Source organism: Bos taurus, chromosome 4 (genome assembly GCF_002263795.3).
Source record: "Bos taurus isolate L1 Dominette 01449 registration number 42190680 breed Hereford chromosome 4, ARS-UCD2.0, whole genome shotgun sequence".
NCBI classification, from domain to species: domain Eukaryota; kingdom Metazoa; phylum Chordata; class Mammalia; order Artiodactyla; family Bovidae; genus Bos; species Bos taurus.
The window spans coordinates 8,949,660-8,965,927 of NC_037331.1; positions in this window are offsets into that span (position 1 = coordinate 8,949,660).

Consider the following 16,268-nt stretch of genomic DNA (forward strand, 5'->3'; position numbering starts at 1 on the left):
TATATTTGAAAGTGGCTAAGAGAGTAGATTTGAAAAGTTCTCATCACAAGAAAAAAAATTGTAACTATGTGTGATAATGGATGTTAACTAGACTTTTTATGGCGATTATTTGGCAACATGTACATAAATTGAAGCATTATGTTGTACACCTTAAACTAATATACTGTTGTATGTCTTATATGTCAATTATATCTCAATTTTTTAAAAATCGGCACATAGAAAAGGGTCTGGAAACCCTTACAAGGAAAAGTGGATGGCTCTATGCAACATGGTACCTCCTCAAGAGAGCTATCAGGTATCTAGGCTCATAACAAGGACTATCAAAAAGTAAAAATCCACAAATACTTTCAGCAGCTCCTAAAACCATCATCAGTTACCTCTACATTTGTAGTTAATCACATCTTACTATGCAGAGAGTTTCCCTGGTGGCTCAGATGGTAAAGCATCTCCTTGCAATGTAGGAGACCCAGGTTCAATCTCTGGGTTAGGAAGATCGCCTGGAGAAGGGAATGGCTACCCACTCCACTATTCTCACCTGGAAAATTCCATGGACAGAGGAACCTGATAGGCTACAATTCATGGGGTCACAAAAGAGCTGGACACGACTGAAGCACACATGCACACACACAATATGTCAAGGCTATATATTGCACTCTGTTTATTTAACTTATATGCAGAGTACATCATGAGAAATGTCGGGCTGGATGAAGCACAAACTGGAATCAAGATTGCCGGGAGAAATATCAATAACCTCATATATGCAGATGATACCACTCATATGGCAGAAAGCAAAGAGGAACTAAAGAGCCTCTTGATGAAGGTGAAAGAGGAGAGTGAAAAGCTGGCTTAAAACTCAACATTCAGAAAACAAAGATCATAGCATCTGGTCCTATCACTTCACGGCATATAGATGGGGAAACAATGGAAACAGTGACAGACTTTATTTTCTTGGGCTTCAAAATCACTGCAGATGGTGACTGCAGCCATGAAATTAAAAGATGTTTGCTCCTTGCAAGAAAAGCTATGACAAACTTAGGGTATTAAAAAGCAGAGACATTACTTTGCTGGCAAAGGTCCATAGAGTCAAAGCCATGGTTTTTCCAGTGGTCATGTATGGATGTAAGAGTTGGACCATAAAGAAGGCTGAGCACTGAAGAATTGATGCTTTTGAACTATGGTGTTGGAGAAGACTCTTGAGAGTCCCTTGGATTGCAAGGAGGTCAAACCAGTCAATCCTAAAGGAAATCAACCCTCAACATTCACTGGAATGACTGATGCTGAAGCTGAAGCTCCAATATTTTGGGCTCCTGATGCAAAGAGCTGACTGACTAGAAAAGACCCTGATGCTGGGAAAGATAGAAGGCAGGGGGAGAAGGGGACGACAGAGGACGAGATGGTTGGATGGCATCACGGATTCAATGGACATGAGTTTGAGCAAGCTCCAGGAGATGGCAAAGGACAGGGAAGCCTTGTGTGCTGCAATCCATGGGGCTGCAAAGAGTCAGACATGACTGAGCGACTGAACAACAATGCATGCAGTAAAGGAATGTTCTACAGAATGTTGATCTTCCATCTTGATTTTTGTAGACCTCACAGTTGTATGTAGCACTGTTCAGTAGCCTTTGGCTTAGGTCTTCTTTTTTGTATTCTTGTAGTTGACTCAAGGAAATCTTTAGTATAGCTTAAGTTGAGCATCCCCGTTTCACTGAGGAGATAACTGGGGATCAGAAAAGATTAAGCAATTTGTCCAAGGAAAATGAAATCACTGAGTGATGAGCATGCATTGTGGTTATATGCCCAGGTCACAGGATTCTGGCTCTCCTCATTGGCCACATGGTCACCATGGATACCAGGGCTGGGAGGTCAAGGGTGTGAGGAGGGGCCTAGCCATGAACCAGAGGGGTAGACTGACCCGTCAGTGGCCATTTCTGAGGCACATACTTACAATCCAGCCATCGCTATATATAGTCTTGAATCCCTTGTAAAAACCTCTCTTTGGAAGTTATTCATTTCCTTTCTTCATAAGGTCATGCTCTTTCTTTTTAAGAACATATTTATTTTATTTATTAATTTAGTTGCAACATTCAGGCTCTTTAGTTGTAGCATGTGGGATCTAGTTCCCTGACCAGGAATTGAACCCAGACCCCCTGCATTGGGAGCTCAGAGTCTTAGCCACTGGACCACCAGGGAAGTCCTCTGTCCTGCTCTTTCCAGAGTAAGCAAACTCCTTCTCTTGGTGCTGTGTCAATATTTGATTGCTGATCTTCCCCAGGAAAATTTCAGTCCAAACTCTAACGGAGAGAGGAGAGTGGTGAGAACTGGCACAGAAACCTGTGTTCTGCTCTGGGTTATAGGTCTCTAGTCTCATGGTCCCTTCTCAAACCCAGAAACAAGCTGTCTAACCCTTCTGCTGTGAGGCACTGCTAAGAATTACCTCCTCCGTGAGGTAGTCAGAAAGGAGAACAAAGATGCCCACCCCATTTTTGGACAGCAAGTGAGTTCAAGATCTGAAATTGGCCCCAGAACTCCCAGGACCATGAAAAATTATTTGCTTAAGAGCTCTTGGTTAAAAAGGAAAGGTTAAATTCCCCCCGCCACACACAAATAACACTTTTTTTCCCTGTAAGTGGAAAAACTTGCTAAACCTATGACCTCAAGGTTGACAACTATAATTGTGGTCCTGAATAGATGGCCAAAAAAGAGAAAGATTTTCCTCTGTTTTTCAACACCTTTCAGTTCTGTACTCGTGAGGCGAATGTGCCGTTCACTGCCATCTTTCAACCTCTACCGCCTCCTGTACAGAGCTGAAGAAGAAAAGCCATGTTGGGTTCTTCTTTCACACACAGAGATTAAATGGTCAGATAGTGCATACAGAGCTGCATTCCAAGTCCTTCTGAGGCCATTTAGAAGCATTTCATCACTGCTTCTGTTGACTTAGTTTTTCATCTGCTCACAGCTCAGCCCCACCAAGTCTGGGCCTGCCCCCTCTCCCTCCCTCTGAAGCTTTTTCTTCACAACAAGCTAGGAATCTCCTCACCTCCTCTTACACACCGAGCAACTAAGGACGGTGTGTATCCTAACTCAGCGAGCTGCAAGTTTGTTGTTTTTTGTTACAACAAATGTTGGCATTCAGACTCTCAGCCCCAAATGAAGATTTTTCTGTAAATGTTTTATTCTCCTAACTCCGAAAGATACCTTAGTCCTTTTTTACTATCTCTCGTTTCTTATCTGGTATAGACTTTTTCTCGTTGATGCATATTCCTCTTGGGTGGCCCTTCTGTCTATTTTTCAAAGTTGTTGTCAGAAAACAACATTGTTTGACAGAAAACTCTGCAGCAATGTACGTCAACTGGGCTTTTAGTTTCTGCTGCTCACTGGCTTCTCTAAATCATGGCAGTTTCACGGACTGTCAGGAGGCCTGGCTGGAACCCTGACTTCTAAACGCCTCGCGTGTCCTCTAGCTCACCCCTGCGGATGCGTCTTTGGCAGAGCTCGCGCAGGAGGGAACGCCAGTGAAGACCAGCCCGTGCCATGGCGACCTCCACAAAGACGGTGGCTCTCTGAGTCAGACTGGAAACATTGGCTGTCAGTGGTGCATGGAAGAGGGAAGGCTTCTGAACGTGGCTTTTAAACCACCTGAATCAATCACCTGGGAAACTGGGAAAACAGAAAGTTAAGTCAAAAAATAAATTTAAACATCAACCAGTGCCACCCACATGTGAACAGGAGGCAAAGAGTCTGAAGCAGTCTTGAAACAAAAAATTCTGAATGGCCCTGAGAATCAAAAGAAATGTAAAGAGTATCTTGGGGCTCAGAGAGGAAGTTCCTTTGGACTGTCCTGCTCTGATTCTAAATGTCTAGAAAAGATTCCTGTGCTTTTTATTAGGATTATTTTTCATGAGCCAGTTCAAACAAGATAGGAACCAACCCCAATCCATCTCACAAACCCATACCAGTCTTGCATTTTTCGTGGGGTGCTGCTGCTGCTGCTAAGTCACTTCAGTCGTGTCCAGCTCTGTGCGACCCCATAGATGGCAGCCCACCAGGCTCCCCTGTCCCTGGGATTCTCCAGGCAAGAACACTGGAGTGGGTTGCCATTTCCTTCTCCAATGCATGAAAGTGAAAAGTGAAGGTGAAGTCGCTCAGTTGTGTCTGATTCTTCGCAACCCAGGCCCCTCCATCCATGGGATTTTCCAGGCAAGAGTGCTGGAGTGGGCAGGTCATACTAATTCACTTCTCCTGAAGAAAAGGGCCTGGAGGCAGATTATTCCAGTAGCTTCTTCTATGGGTCTTAAAGCACTCTAAGGCATCAAGAGAATTAAAATCTGTCCTGGGAAAAATTATCAAGGAGAAGTTCTGGACATATTTCTAACTGTGACTCCTCTACCAGAAATTCTCCTTGTGGCTAATGATTTTGTGATGTTAATTACTTTTTTCTCCACTTTTTCCTCCTGCTTACCTTTGGCCCATTAAGTAGCTCTCCTTTACCTAGCCCAGGGGAAGTCCAATTTATAATCAGTAAGCAGAAAACTCTCCAAGGCCAAATGGTTAGCAAAAGCCTAAATGTTTAGAACATGATCTCACTGGAGAGGAAAAGAGAAGAGAAGGGAATCTGTGAATAAAAGCAGAGCTAGAGAAGCCTGGGGAGAGATCCAAATAAAGGGGTCTCTGCAGGTCTAAAGTAAGAGAGCAGGATGCAGAGAAGTTGACTGATCCCAGGGTGGCAAGAATTTGGATCTGCCTTCTAGAAGAACTCACTGGAAGGGGTTGTGAGAGGCTCACTGGAAGGGGTTGTGAGAGGCATGACCATTAACTGATCTTTGGACAGGCATGATGTTTCCTGCCCATCTCTCATCAAGGACTGAGATACTCAAATCTGCTCTGCCTGTGGTGACCTCCTTAGATTCACTAAGAGTTCTCATGCAGTGCATACCTGCTATGCGGGCAGATTTCTTTTTTTTTTTTTTTTTTCATTCCTTATCAGTAATTACTTTATTTATTTATTTTTTAAATTTAATTTTATTTTTAAACTTTACACTATTGTATTGGTTTTGCCAAATATCGAAATGAATCAGCCACAGGTATACATGTGTTCCCCATCCTGAACCCTCCTCCCTCCTCCCTCCCCATACCATCCCTCTGGGTCGTCCCAGTGCACCAGCCCCAAGCATCCAGTATCGTGCATCGAACCTGGACTGGCAACTCGTTCCATATATGATATTATACGTATTTCAATGCCATTCTCCCAAATCATCCCACCCTCGCCCTCTCCCACAGAGTCCAAAAGACTGTTCTATACGTCAGTGTCTCTTTTGCTGTCTCATATGCAGGGTTATTGTTACCATCTTTCTAAATTCCATATATACGCATTAGTATACTGTATTGGTGTTTTTCTTTCTGGCTTACTTCACTCTGTAAAATAAGCTCCAGTTTCATCCACCTCATTAGAACTGATTCAAATGTATTCTTTTTAATGGCTGAGTAATACTCCATTGTGTATATGTACCACAGCTTTCTTATCCATTCATCTGCTGATGGACATCTAGGTTGCTTCCATGTCCTGGCTATTATAAACAGTGCTGCGATGAATATTGGGGTACATGTGTCTCTTTCGATTCTGGTTTCCTCAGTGTGTATGCCCAGCAGTGGTATTGCTGGGTCATAAGGCAGTTCTATTTCCAGTTTTTTAAGGAATCTCCACACTGTTCTCCATAGTAGCTGTACTAGTTTGCATTCCCACCAACAGTGTAAGAGGGTTCCCTTTTCTCCACACCCTCTCCAGCATTTATTGCTTGTAGACTTTTGGATCACAGCCATTCTGACTGGCGTGAAATGGTACCTCATAGTGGTTTTGATTTGCATTTCTCTGATAATGAGTGATGTTGAGCATCTTTTCATGTGTTTGTTAGCCATCTGTATGTCTTCTTTGGAGAAATGTCTATTTAGTTCTTTGGCCCATTTTTTGATTGGATCATTTATTTTTCTGGAATTGAGCTGTAGGAGTTGCTTGTATATTTTTGAGATTAGTTGTTTGCCTGCTATGTGGGCAGATTTCAATGCCACAATGGAAATCAGAAGAAAAAAGAAAAGCCTCAAGATCGATTTACTCATTTTCTTAGTTGAAAGTGAAAGTCACTCAGTCATGTCAAACTCTTAGAAACTCCATTGACTATACAGACCATGTAATTCTCCAGGCCAGAATACTGGAGTGGGCAGCCTTTCCCTTCTCCAGGGGATCTTCCAAATCTAGGGATTGAACCCAGGTCTCCTGCATTGCAGGCGGATTCTTAACCAGCTGAGGCACAAAGGAAGCCAAAGAATACTGGAGAGGTAGCCTATCCCTTCTCCAGGGGATCATCCCGACCCAGGAATTGAACCCAGGTCTCCTGCATTGCAGGCAGATTCTTTACCAACTGAGCTATCAGGGAAGCCCTTTTCTTAGTTGAGAGGCTAGTTTTTCTACAGAACTGTTAGTTCAGGGCTACCCTAGTGGCTCAGTGGTAAAGAATCCACGTGCCAGTGCAGGGGGCATGCGTTTGAGCCCTGGCTTGGGGAGGTCCCACGTGCCGCAGAGCAACCAAGCCCATGTGCCACAACTATTGAGCCTGCGCGCCCTACAGCAACAGAGAAGCCACCGCCATGAGAAGCCCACACACTGCGACTAGAGAGAAGCCCCCGCTTGCCGCGGCTAGAGAAGAGTCCTGAAAGCCACGAAGACCCAGCACGACCCAAATAATTTGTTTAGTTTTTTACTTTTTAAACTGTTAGTTCACACCATGTAAAATGACTGCCTTTCAGCCAACTGTTGACCCCCAGCAACAGCAATGTCATGTGGTTCCTCAACGCATGCAAAGGTAGTTTATCCACAGGGCCAGTGCAAATCCTGCTGGGTCAGCAGGGACTGCTGCTTGTCTGAGGGTTTCCGAAAATCAAGGTCTTCCTCGGAAACCCGTGCTGTTCCCTTGTTTATCCATGGAGAACCAACTGAGAGCACTACTGTGATTCCTGGCAGAGGAAAAGTGAGCCAGGGTGTGAGGGGTTAGGTGGCTACGAGCTGGGAACAAGAAGGATCAGAAGTTAAAACACAAATCTACCTGGCAGCCACTCATTTTCTTTTTGGGAGGCTCAGCTTTCCTAAAGAGGCTATGTTTTCCCATCTTTTTTGTTTCCCACATTTAAATGTATCCTTGTGTGTGTAAGCGCATCTCTCAACAATGAAGTATAAAGTAACAATGGTCCCTCAGCTGCAGGAAAAGCAGTAAAATAATATCCTTCGATCGATGTCAAGAGAAGAAAGGGCTCTGACTTAGGATGTTTTAACAGCAAACCATTTTTGAAAATATTTAAAAGTCCAAGTTGAATAGGCATTCATTAAATACCAAGAAGGGCTTCCCTGCTGGCTCAGGTGGTAAAGAATCTGCCTGCAATGTAAGAGACCTAGGTTCGATCTCTGGATTGGGACGATCCCCTGGAGAAGGGAATGGCAACCCACTCCAGTATTCTTCCTTGGAGAATTTCATGAACAGAGGAGCCTGGCAGGCTACAGTTCATAGGGTTGCAAGAAGTTGGACGCGATTGAGCAACTAACACTTTCACTTTCAGATTGCAAGAAATGCTGAAGGAAGGACCTATCTCCAAACTTCAGTCAAAATCTTTGCTGACAAGCAAAGGAAAACCCAGTGGGCCATTTTGCTTGGGTGTATTTGACTTCGGAACCGTCAAGTGGCTCCAAAGCCACCTCTTCCATGAAGCCCTCCAGTATTCCCCCAGCCACAGGTGTTTCTGCCTTCTCTATCTTTTCATGAAAGTTTTGTTATATTGATAGAATGAGATTCTTTGTTGGGTGATGCAAACACCACCCATCTGTGAGCACCTACTGTATCCAAGGCATTGTCTTGCAGGTCATATGAAGATACGAAAAATACAGTCCTGCCCTTAAGATTCGTAAGAGCCTAGCAGGCAGCCTTGTTTGTGGATAGTTATGTTGGCCCCTGCCGATGTCTTGCCACGTCCTATGTCCTCAATTAGTCTGCAAGTTCCTTGCGGGTAGAGTTTGTGTTCTGTTCTCTCTTCGGTCACCAAGAAGCAGTGTCCATGCTGTGCTTAGCCTATGCACATATCGTCAGGGCTCCATAAATGCTTGTGTTGAGTCCCTACACATGGCAATAACTTCAAAACTTGATGGACGGATGGACAGGAGGCACCTGCCTCACACTGTGTCTTCTCCCACAGCCATTGCTGCACCTCCTGGCCTGTCTCCAAGCTGCTGCACTCTTGCCCCTTTCTTCGCTCGGTCCTCCCAGCCTCACAACTAGGACCATTGTACTAAATCCAAAGCCAGTACACTGCTAACTGCTAAGTCGCTTCAGTCGTGTCCGACTCTGTGCGACCCCATAGACGGCAGCCCACCAGGCTCCCCCGTCCCTGGGATTCTCCAGGCAAGAACACTGGAGTGGGTTGCCATTTCCTTCTCCAATGCATGAAAGTGAAAAGTTAAAGTGAAGTCGCTCAGTCGTGTCTGACTCAACAACCCCATGGACTGCAGCCTACCAGGCTCCTCCATCCATGCGATTTTCCAGGCAAGAGTACTGGAGTGGGGTGCCATTGCCTTCTCCAAAGCCAGTATACAACTGCCTAAATATTAATAAGCACCTCCCCCATCCCCCACTGCTGAAAGGACATATGGTTTGCTTTTCCTTTAAGTACATTTTCTTTAAGACCGTTGTGGAACTCTTTTTTACCTCTTCTTTCTTTATGGTGTGGTTTGTTCCTTTCTTAATGTCATCTGACTTGTGAAAGAGTACTTCAATTCATGAAAAATTTCACGTGTTGGTCAAATTAGATTTAAAGCTGCCAACACTGGCAGGTACATCAAGCCAAGAGGTAGAATTATAGTGAAGAAGTCCAGCGTCTTAATACGGATTCCCCCAAATGCAGACTTGGAGAGACAATGATTTGGGTGCAAGGATTTAGAAGTAATCCCAAGGAACATGGAGAGAGGGAGTGAGGAAATGAAACAAGGAAGGGAAGGAAGTCAACAAAGGAAGTGTTAACAAGCAGATGGCCACTCTGGGCAGCTGGAGGGCTTGATCCTGTTGAGGACTCCGTGCAACATGGAGAAAATGCCCCTTACTTTGACCCTCCTCGGGATGAAGAGGCTGGGGAGTATACCTACCAACTCCATTCCACCGCTCTGTGACTGAAGACTGCTGCTGGGCATTAATCCCTGTCTGTCTAGAATGCTCCTGGAGCTAGAAAAAGCTCTCAGGCAGACAGAATCAGAAGCCTGAGTTAGGAAGTCTAGTTTACACACAAAGCTGAATACTGAAGCTGCAGGTGGCTGAAGGGATGTGGCTAGACCCCAGCAGCACTGGCCATGCCCACTGATGTATAATGGAACCTAAGACCCAGAAGGACCGACCCTGGGAAGCCTGCGAGAATGCTCCTCCTCAGACTGTGGAAGGCATCCAACTGAGAGTGAGAAAGGAGACTAAAATCCAGGCCACCTTCTGTTTGCCAAACTGCATGCTCCATTTGGGGCTGCCTCCACCCGGAAGAAGGAAATTTCTCTTTCAAATCTACACCAAGGTGGCAAATGGACTAACAGGGGCCCTGCTGACACCACCCCAAAACAACAGATATCAAAACAGTAACAGTGTAATAGGGTCTAATTGTATGCACCACAGTCTCCTTGCTGTGAAAAAGAGGGCACGCTAGAATAATAAGGCAGTACTTGCCAGTGTTTGCACTAGGTAATATTCATTTTTGGATACATGGGTGATTCTTATTGCCAATGTAATTTTTGCTATCATCCCATTCACAGCAAAACTGAGATCTTCTGCAGCAATATTTAATATATGCTTTATCATGAGCTTTTTTTTTCTCTTCCCAGAGGATATCTGATCTTTCTTGAGTAAGGTGACCTTCTCAGATTGCACCTTCTGCTATCTTTGCCAATCACCGGACCAGAAATCTCAGAGATTCCCCCGTGCTCCCCATTAGAGGGACTGGCCTGCCAGTGCTGTCTCTGATTATTACGCAGTTTGGAATTGCAAGCAGTGTTGTGGCTCCCACTTCCCACATTTACAACAGACACATTAACTTTGCTGAGTATTAACTTTCCTGCACTTGCCTATGCTTCTGGGCAAGGGCTTTTAATGTTCCTTTTCTCTTCTACAAACTGTGGTTTGCATGTTTTCCATCTGACTGCTTAATGGCAGGATGCCTTTCTCCACCTCATGTACAAATTGAATTTTCTGATCGTAGGTTATTTATTTAGTCTTTGAAATCCTACAACTTGTCCCTGTTTTTCATACTGACTGAATAACTCCTGCAACATAAAGAACTCAGGGGTAGTCTCCCAAAGCAGAACTCAAGTCAAGGACCCTTTAAGTTCTGACAGCTATAGCACCTTGTGAAGACCCCCTTGGGGGCTTTTCTATCTTGGCAATTGTTCAGTTCCTGGAATCAGAGAAAGTTAGGGCTAGGCAAGGTCTTGGAGATCATCCCAAAGTGGATCTAATGTCTGTAGCATGTAGATTACAATACCTAGCTGAGATTTGATGAAGAGAGATTATTTTAAGGAGAACAAAATGTGTTCATTCTCTCATCATGGCTTTACTTAAAATGGGAGGGGACACATGGATCATGAAGAGCAGAAATTCCATGATGGATATCTTGGCATAAGCTTGAGATTTTCTGTTACTTTATACCTAAATTGTTGATAGCTATCATCAAGGCCTCAGCTCTAACCTTGGGTACTCTGCAGACACAGTAGTTAAGGGGTGGCAATTGGCACAAAAGCACACTTTGAACATAATGACATTTAGTCTCATACACAAAATTTTATATAATTTTATAATAATCAGAGATGACAATTTCACATTCTGAAAATAGGTATGTACAGGCAACTACTACATATTTAAGGAACTCAAATTGCAGGTGCCTGCTTTTATACCTACCTATATAAAATGATTAAATTAATATTAATGTTAATGATTAAAATAACTGGACAACCCCAGAAGGCAATGGCACCCAACTCCAGTACTCTTGCCTGGAAAATCCCATGGATGGAGGAGCCTGGCAGGCTGCAGTCCATGGGGTTGCTACGAGTCGGACACGACTGAGCAACTTCACTTTCACTTTTCACTTTCATGCATTGGAGAAGGAAATGGCAACCCACTCCAGTGTTTTTGCCTGGAGAATCTCAGGGACAGGGGAGCCTGGTGGGCTGCCGTCTATGGGGTCAAACAGAGTCGGACACGACTGAAGTGACTTAGCATAGCATAGCATTTGACTTTCAGTACCTGAGAAACAATTTTGTTGGATATTATAAAGTAATCCCAAAGAAAGGCAATGTCAAAGAATGCTCAAACTACCACACAATTGCACTCATCTCACATGCTAGTAAAGTAATGCTCAAAATTCTCCAAGCCAGGCTTCAGCAATGCGTGACCCATGAACTTCCAGATGTTCAAGCTGGTTTTAGAAAAGGGAGAGGAACCAGAGACCAAATTGCCAACATCCATTGGATCATTGAAAAAGCAAGAGAGTTCCAGAAAAACATCTATTTCTGCTTTATTGACTATGCCAAAGCCTTTTGACTGTGTGGATCACAATAAACTGTGGAAAATTCTAAAACAGATGGGAATACCAGACCACCTGACTTGTCTCTTGAGAAATCTGTATGCAGGTCCGGAAGCAACAGTTAGAACTGGACATGGAACAACAGACTGGTTCCAAATAGGAAAAGGAGTACGTCAAAGCTGTATATTGTCACCCTGCTTATTTAACTTATATGCAGAGTACATCATGAGAAACACTGGGCTGGAAGAAGCACAAGTTGGAATCAAGATTGCTGGGGGAAATAGCAATAACCTCAGATAGATGACACCACCCTTATGGAAGAAAGCGAAGAGGAACTAAAAAGCCTCTTGATGAAGGTGAAAGAGAAGAGTGAAAAAGTTGGCTTAAAGCTCAACATTCAGAACATGAAGATCATGGCATCTGGTCCCGTCATGTCATGGGAAATAGATGGGGAAACAGTGGAAACAGTGTCAGACTTTATTTTAGGGGGCTCCAAAATCACTGCAGATGATGACTGCAGCCATGAAATTAAAAGACACTTACTCCTTGGAAGGAAAGTTGTGACCAACCTAGATAGCATATTCAAAAGCAGAGACATTACTTTGCCAACAAAGGTCCATCTAGTCAAGGCTTTGGTTTTTCCAGTGGTCATGTATGGATGTGAGAGTTGGACTGTGAAGAAAGCTGAGTGCCAAAGAATTGATGCTTTTGAACTGTGGTGTTGGAGAAGACTCTTGAGAGTCCCTTGGACTGCAAGGAGATCCAACCAGTCCATTCTGAAGGAGATCAGCCCTGGGATTTCTTTGGAAGGAATGATGCTAAAGCTGAAACTCCAGTACTTTGGCCACCTCATGCGAAGAGTTGACTCATTGGAAAAGACTCTGATGCTGGGAGGGATTGGGGGCAGGAGGAGAAGGGGATGACAGGAGATGACTGGATGGCATCACTGACTCGATGGACGGGAGTCTGAGTGAACTCCGGGAGTTGGTGATGGACACGGAGGCCTGGCGTGCTGTGATTCATGGGGTCGCAAAGAGTCTGACACGACTGAGAGACTAAACTGGATGGACTGAACTGAACTGAACCTGTTACCATATCGCCATTTATGTTTCTAACTTGAAATTTGATCTTTCAACTCCTATAACAACTTGTGTTTTAAAGATTTAGTAGGGGTAAATTTTTTTTAATAATTGGAGCCACTTGAAATAATGGAATAGTGGCTTCAGGGGTCAGACAAGCCTGTGTTTAAATCCCACTTATTAGCTCTGTGACCTCAATCAAATTACTTCATTTGCTAAGCTTACCCCCATCTGAAAAACCTGAGCTAATAATGTCTCATGCAAATGCTGAGAGATTAAATGAGATAGATGAGTATATCTTAAAAACAAAGGTAGTGTCTGACACATAATAGATCTAGATCTTACCAAATCCTCTATCTATTCATCTGCCTATCTATCATCTATATATCTATCTTTCTCTCTGTATCTCCTGACTTTCTTATATGATCGTATCAAGAACTCTAGTAAAATATTATCTCTCCCAGTTAAAAAAAAGTGTCTATGAAGATTGCTAATATTCTACATATTTTCTTCTAGGACAATATTTTTGCCCCTTGTAGGTCAGATGCTGAGCTTCATATTTTTGAGGACTGTGATTAGGCCTGTTTCTTCCAACACCCTTTCTACTGCTAGATTCTGCATTGGTACAAGAGTTCAGCAGGATTTGTTGCTGTGTTGTCCTTTAGTTCCTAAGATGTGTCTGACTCTTTGCAACCCCATGGACTATAGCCCGCCAGGCTCCTCTGTCCATGGGATTTTCTAGGCAACAATACTGAAGTGGGTTGCCATTTCCTTTCCCAGGGGTATCTTCCTGACCCAGGGATGGAACCTGCGTCTCCTGCATTGGTAGGCAGATTTTTCACCACTGAGCCACCAGGGAAGTTAGTCAGTTCCCCTAGCTGACTCCTTAATGTAAAAGATGTCATCACTGTGTTGTCTTGTTTTATCTGATTCTCTTACCACTCCTCTAATAGCTGTTCCTGCTGCCTTCGGTTTGGAAACTGGCAAATATAGTTAGTTCCTCATTAGCTTTGGCTTTTCTCTACCTTATCAACTGTGATTTTATGGCAAACACTCTTGGCCAACATCTGGAGAAACTGGAGAAGTTGTTTGAGGAGTTTATTTTATTTTTTAACATTTTATTTTATATTGGAATATAGCCAATTAACAATGCAGTGATATTTCCACGTGGACAGCAAAGGGATTCAGTCATATATGTACATGTATCCATTCTCCTCCAATATTTTCTTTTTAATGAAACCATTTTGAAGCTGTGCCACAAATCACTGAAGAGATAATGCAAATTTTTGTCTGGCAGATGCTAAGGTTTACTGAGCATCTCTTAAGAAAGGACAGGCCAGAAGCTCCTCTGTTAAGTCCTCAGGGTTGAGCCTTGAAATGCATGTTTGCGGCTCCCTTCTCTCCCTCTTCTGTGGAGACAAGCCTAAGGCTGACCCGCTGAGGGAGCACTGTGTGACGGTGGGAATCACCAACCCCTCATGACTGCTCTAGAGACTGGGTCCTTCTTCAGGTAGATGTTGCGTGTGCCCTGGAGGCCTCCGCAGTGAGGCCAAGTGGCCTATGTACTCTTCCCAGAATAATCTTCTTAAAAATAATGAAAAGCAGTACATAACATGTCAAGGGAAAATAATATATTAAGATATAGTCAACAAATTATTTTATTTTGCTATGTGCTTCTTCACCAGTGCACAAGACAAGATCTTGTGGCAGGTCTAATAGTTACCAAAATTCCTAGTAGTGATGAGCATAGATAATAATTAGAGATATCTGAAATAACAGTGAAATGACATGAAAATATCCATGACAAAGTCATATGTATTAACTAGTACTATAATGGTTTGTTTCCTATACCCGTAATGTAAGGGAATGCTAAATCTCAGATATCAGCAAAAATAAAGATGTCATTTTTTTCCCATCCACGTGTATGGATGTCCCTGAATTCTGCTTCACCAACTCCTTGGATGTTCATGGTCCTCAGGGTAAGAATCTGCGGGTCTCAGCTCCCAGAGTGTGAACCAAACTTTCTGGTTAGAGATTCTCACTCTCTGGCCTGTCTCATTGCCAAAGTTGCAAGGACTGAAAAGTCAATTCCTTGCCAATGGCAAGAGAAAAAATCTGAACATTCGCAACCAAAGCCGTACTTAAGAGAAGGGCTTTTGTCTTTGCTGACAATGGGAAGGATTCACGGTGAAAAGATCATTGTGTACCTTGGGTGTTTGGTTAATGTGCCTTTGAAGGATTTAGAATAAACCACCAGGAGAATTCACCCTGCTGCAGACTTTAATGCCACCGCATAGCAAATACTGAAGGCAAAAAGGCAGAGCCATGCATTTAGTCCACAGAAGAAAAACGTGTTCCTGGTTTCTGTCTCCACAGCAGTGAAGTCCAACCTGCTGGATCCTGCTGGAGGCGAGCCTTGAGAGAGAGGCCTGGGACGCCCGGCCAGGGCACCGTCTGGGTGTTCCCAGCGATACCTTCTGTCTGTTCTTTGGTGTTTGTTTTTCTATCCTCAGCCCTCCTCCTTCTCAGCCTGGCTCGGATTCAGCTCTGAACCAGAGCCCCAGAAGGCTGGAGGCAGACTTCCTCTGTGCTCCCCTCCTGAAGCCACCCTAGGGCGCTGTCAGTGGGAGAGAGGAGTCGCCATGATGGGGACGGTCTCTGCCACCTCCCGTCCTCCTCTCTCCTCCTCGGCTCCTGCCAAGCCCTGACAGCTCTGGAAGCCAAGCGCCTTCCTCCAACTCCCGCGTGGGTCTCCACGCTGCGTGCCGCTGCCAAGCCATGGGGCCAGTGCTAGGAATGTGTTTTTAATATTCATTGTTCCCTCTGTCTGTTACCGATGTGTGCACTGCAATTATTGTAATTCTTTGCACATGTGTTGTTATGAAATGGGTTGCCTTTCAAGCTATGCCAGGTTAATTTTTTTTTTCTTTCTGAAACCCAAATATATTATTTCTACCTATGTTTCAGTTAGTTTGCCATGCTTCTTTATTTTATTTCAAAGATCAGTCTGGGCGGCAAAGACAGAGTGGCGTGTGCGCGGAAACAAGGCCCGCCTGCTCCCCTCATGGTACATACGACACTTGCTTTTGATTTAGGTTTCTGTGGATTTTTACCTCCCTCTCTTGTTTTCTTCTTTCCATGCGCACAACCCAGCCAACCTTCAGATGCACATGCACTGCTGGTGGAGTAGCCATCTGCACAGGGGGAGACATACCTGCAGTCTGCAAAACACACATACACACATACGTGCATGCAAACAGCTTTTGGGCTGGAAGATCTCTTGGATATTAGGATTTTTTTCCTCCTCTTAGTGGTAGAAAGGGAAATGAGGTCTAGAAAAAATCATTTTCTTTTTTTTTCTTTACTTTAATTGGGGCTTTTTTGATACAATGTGGAAACTTCAGCCACTGGGGTACAAAAAAAATTACATGCCTTCATCAATTCAGACCATCTTATTTTGGGTTTTGATTTTTTTTTTTAATCAAAGAAAAACAGAAAATGTAAAACAAGATTTTTAAATCTTTTTTTTTAAGTTTCTTATGACAAAACCTTAGTAAACTATGAATAACCATTGTTCTGCCTTTGAGAACTTACTTTTGCAAT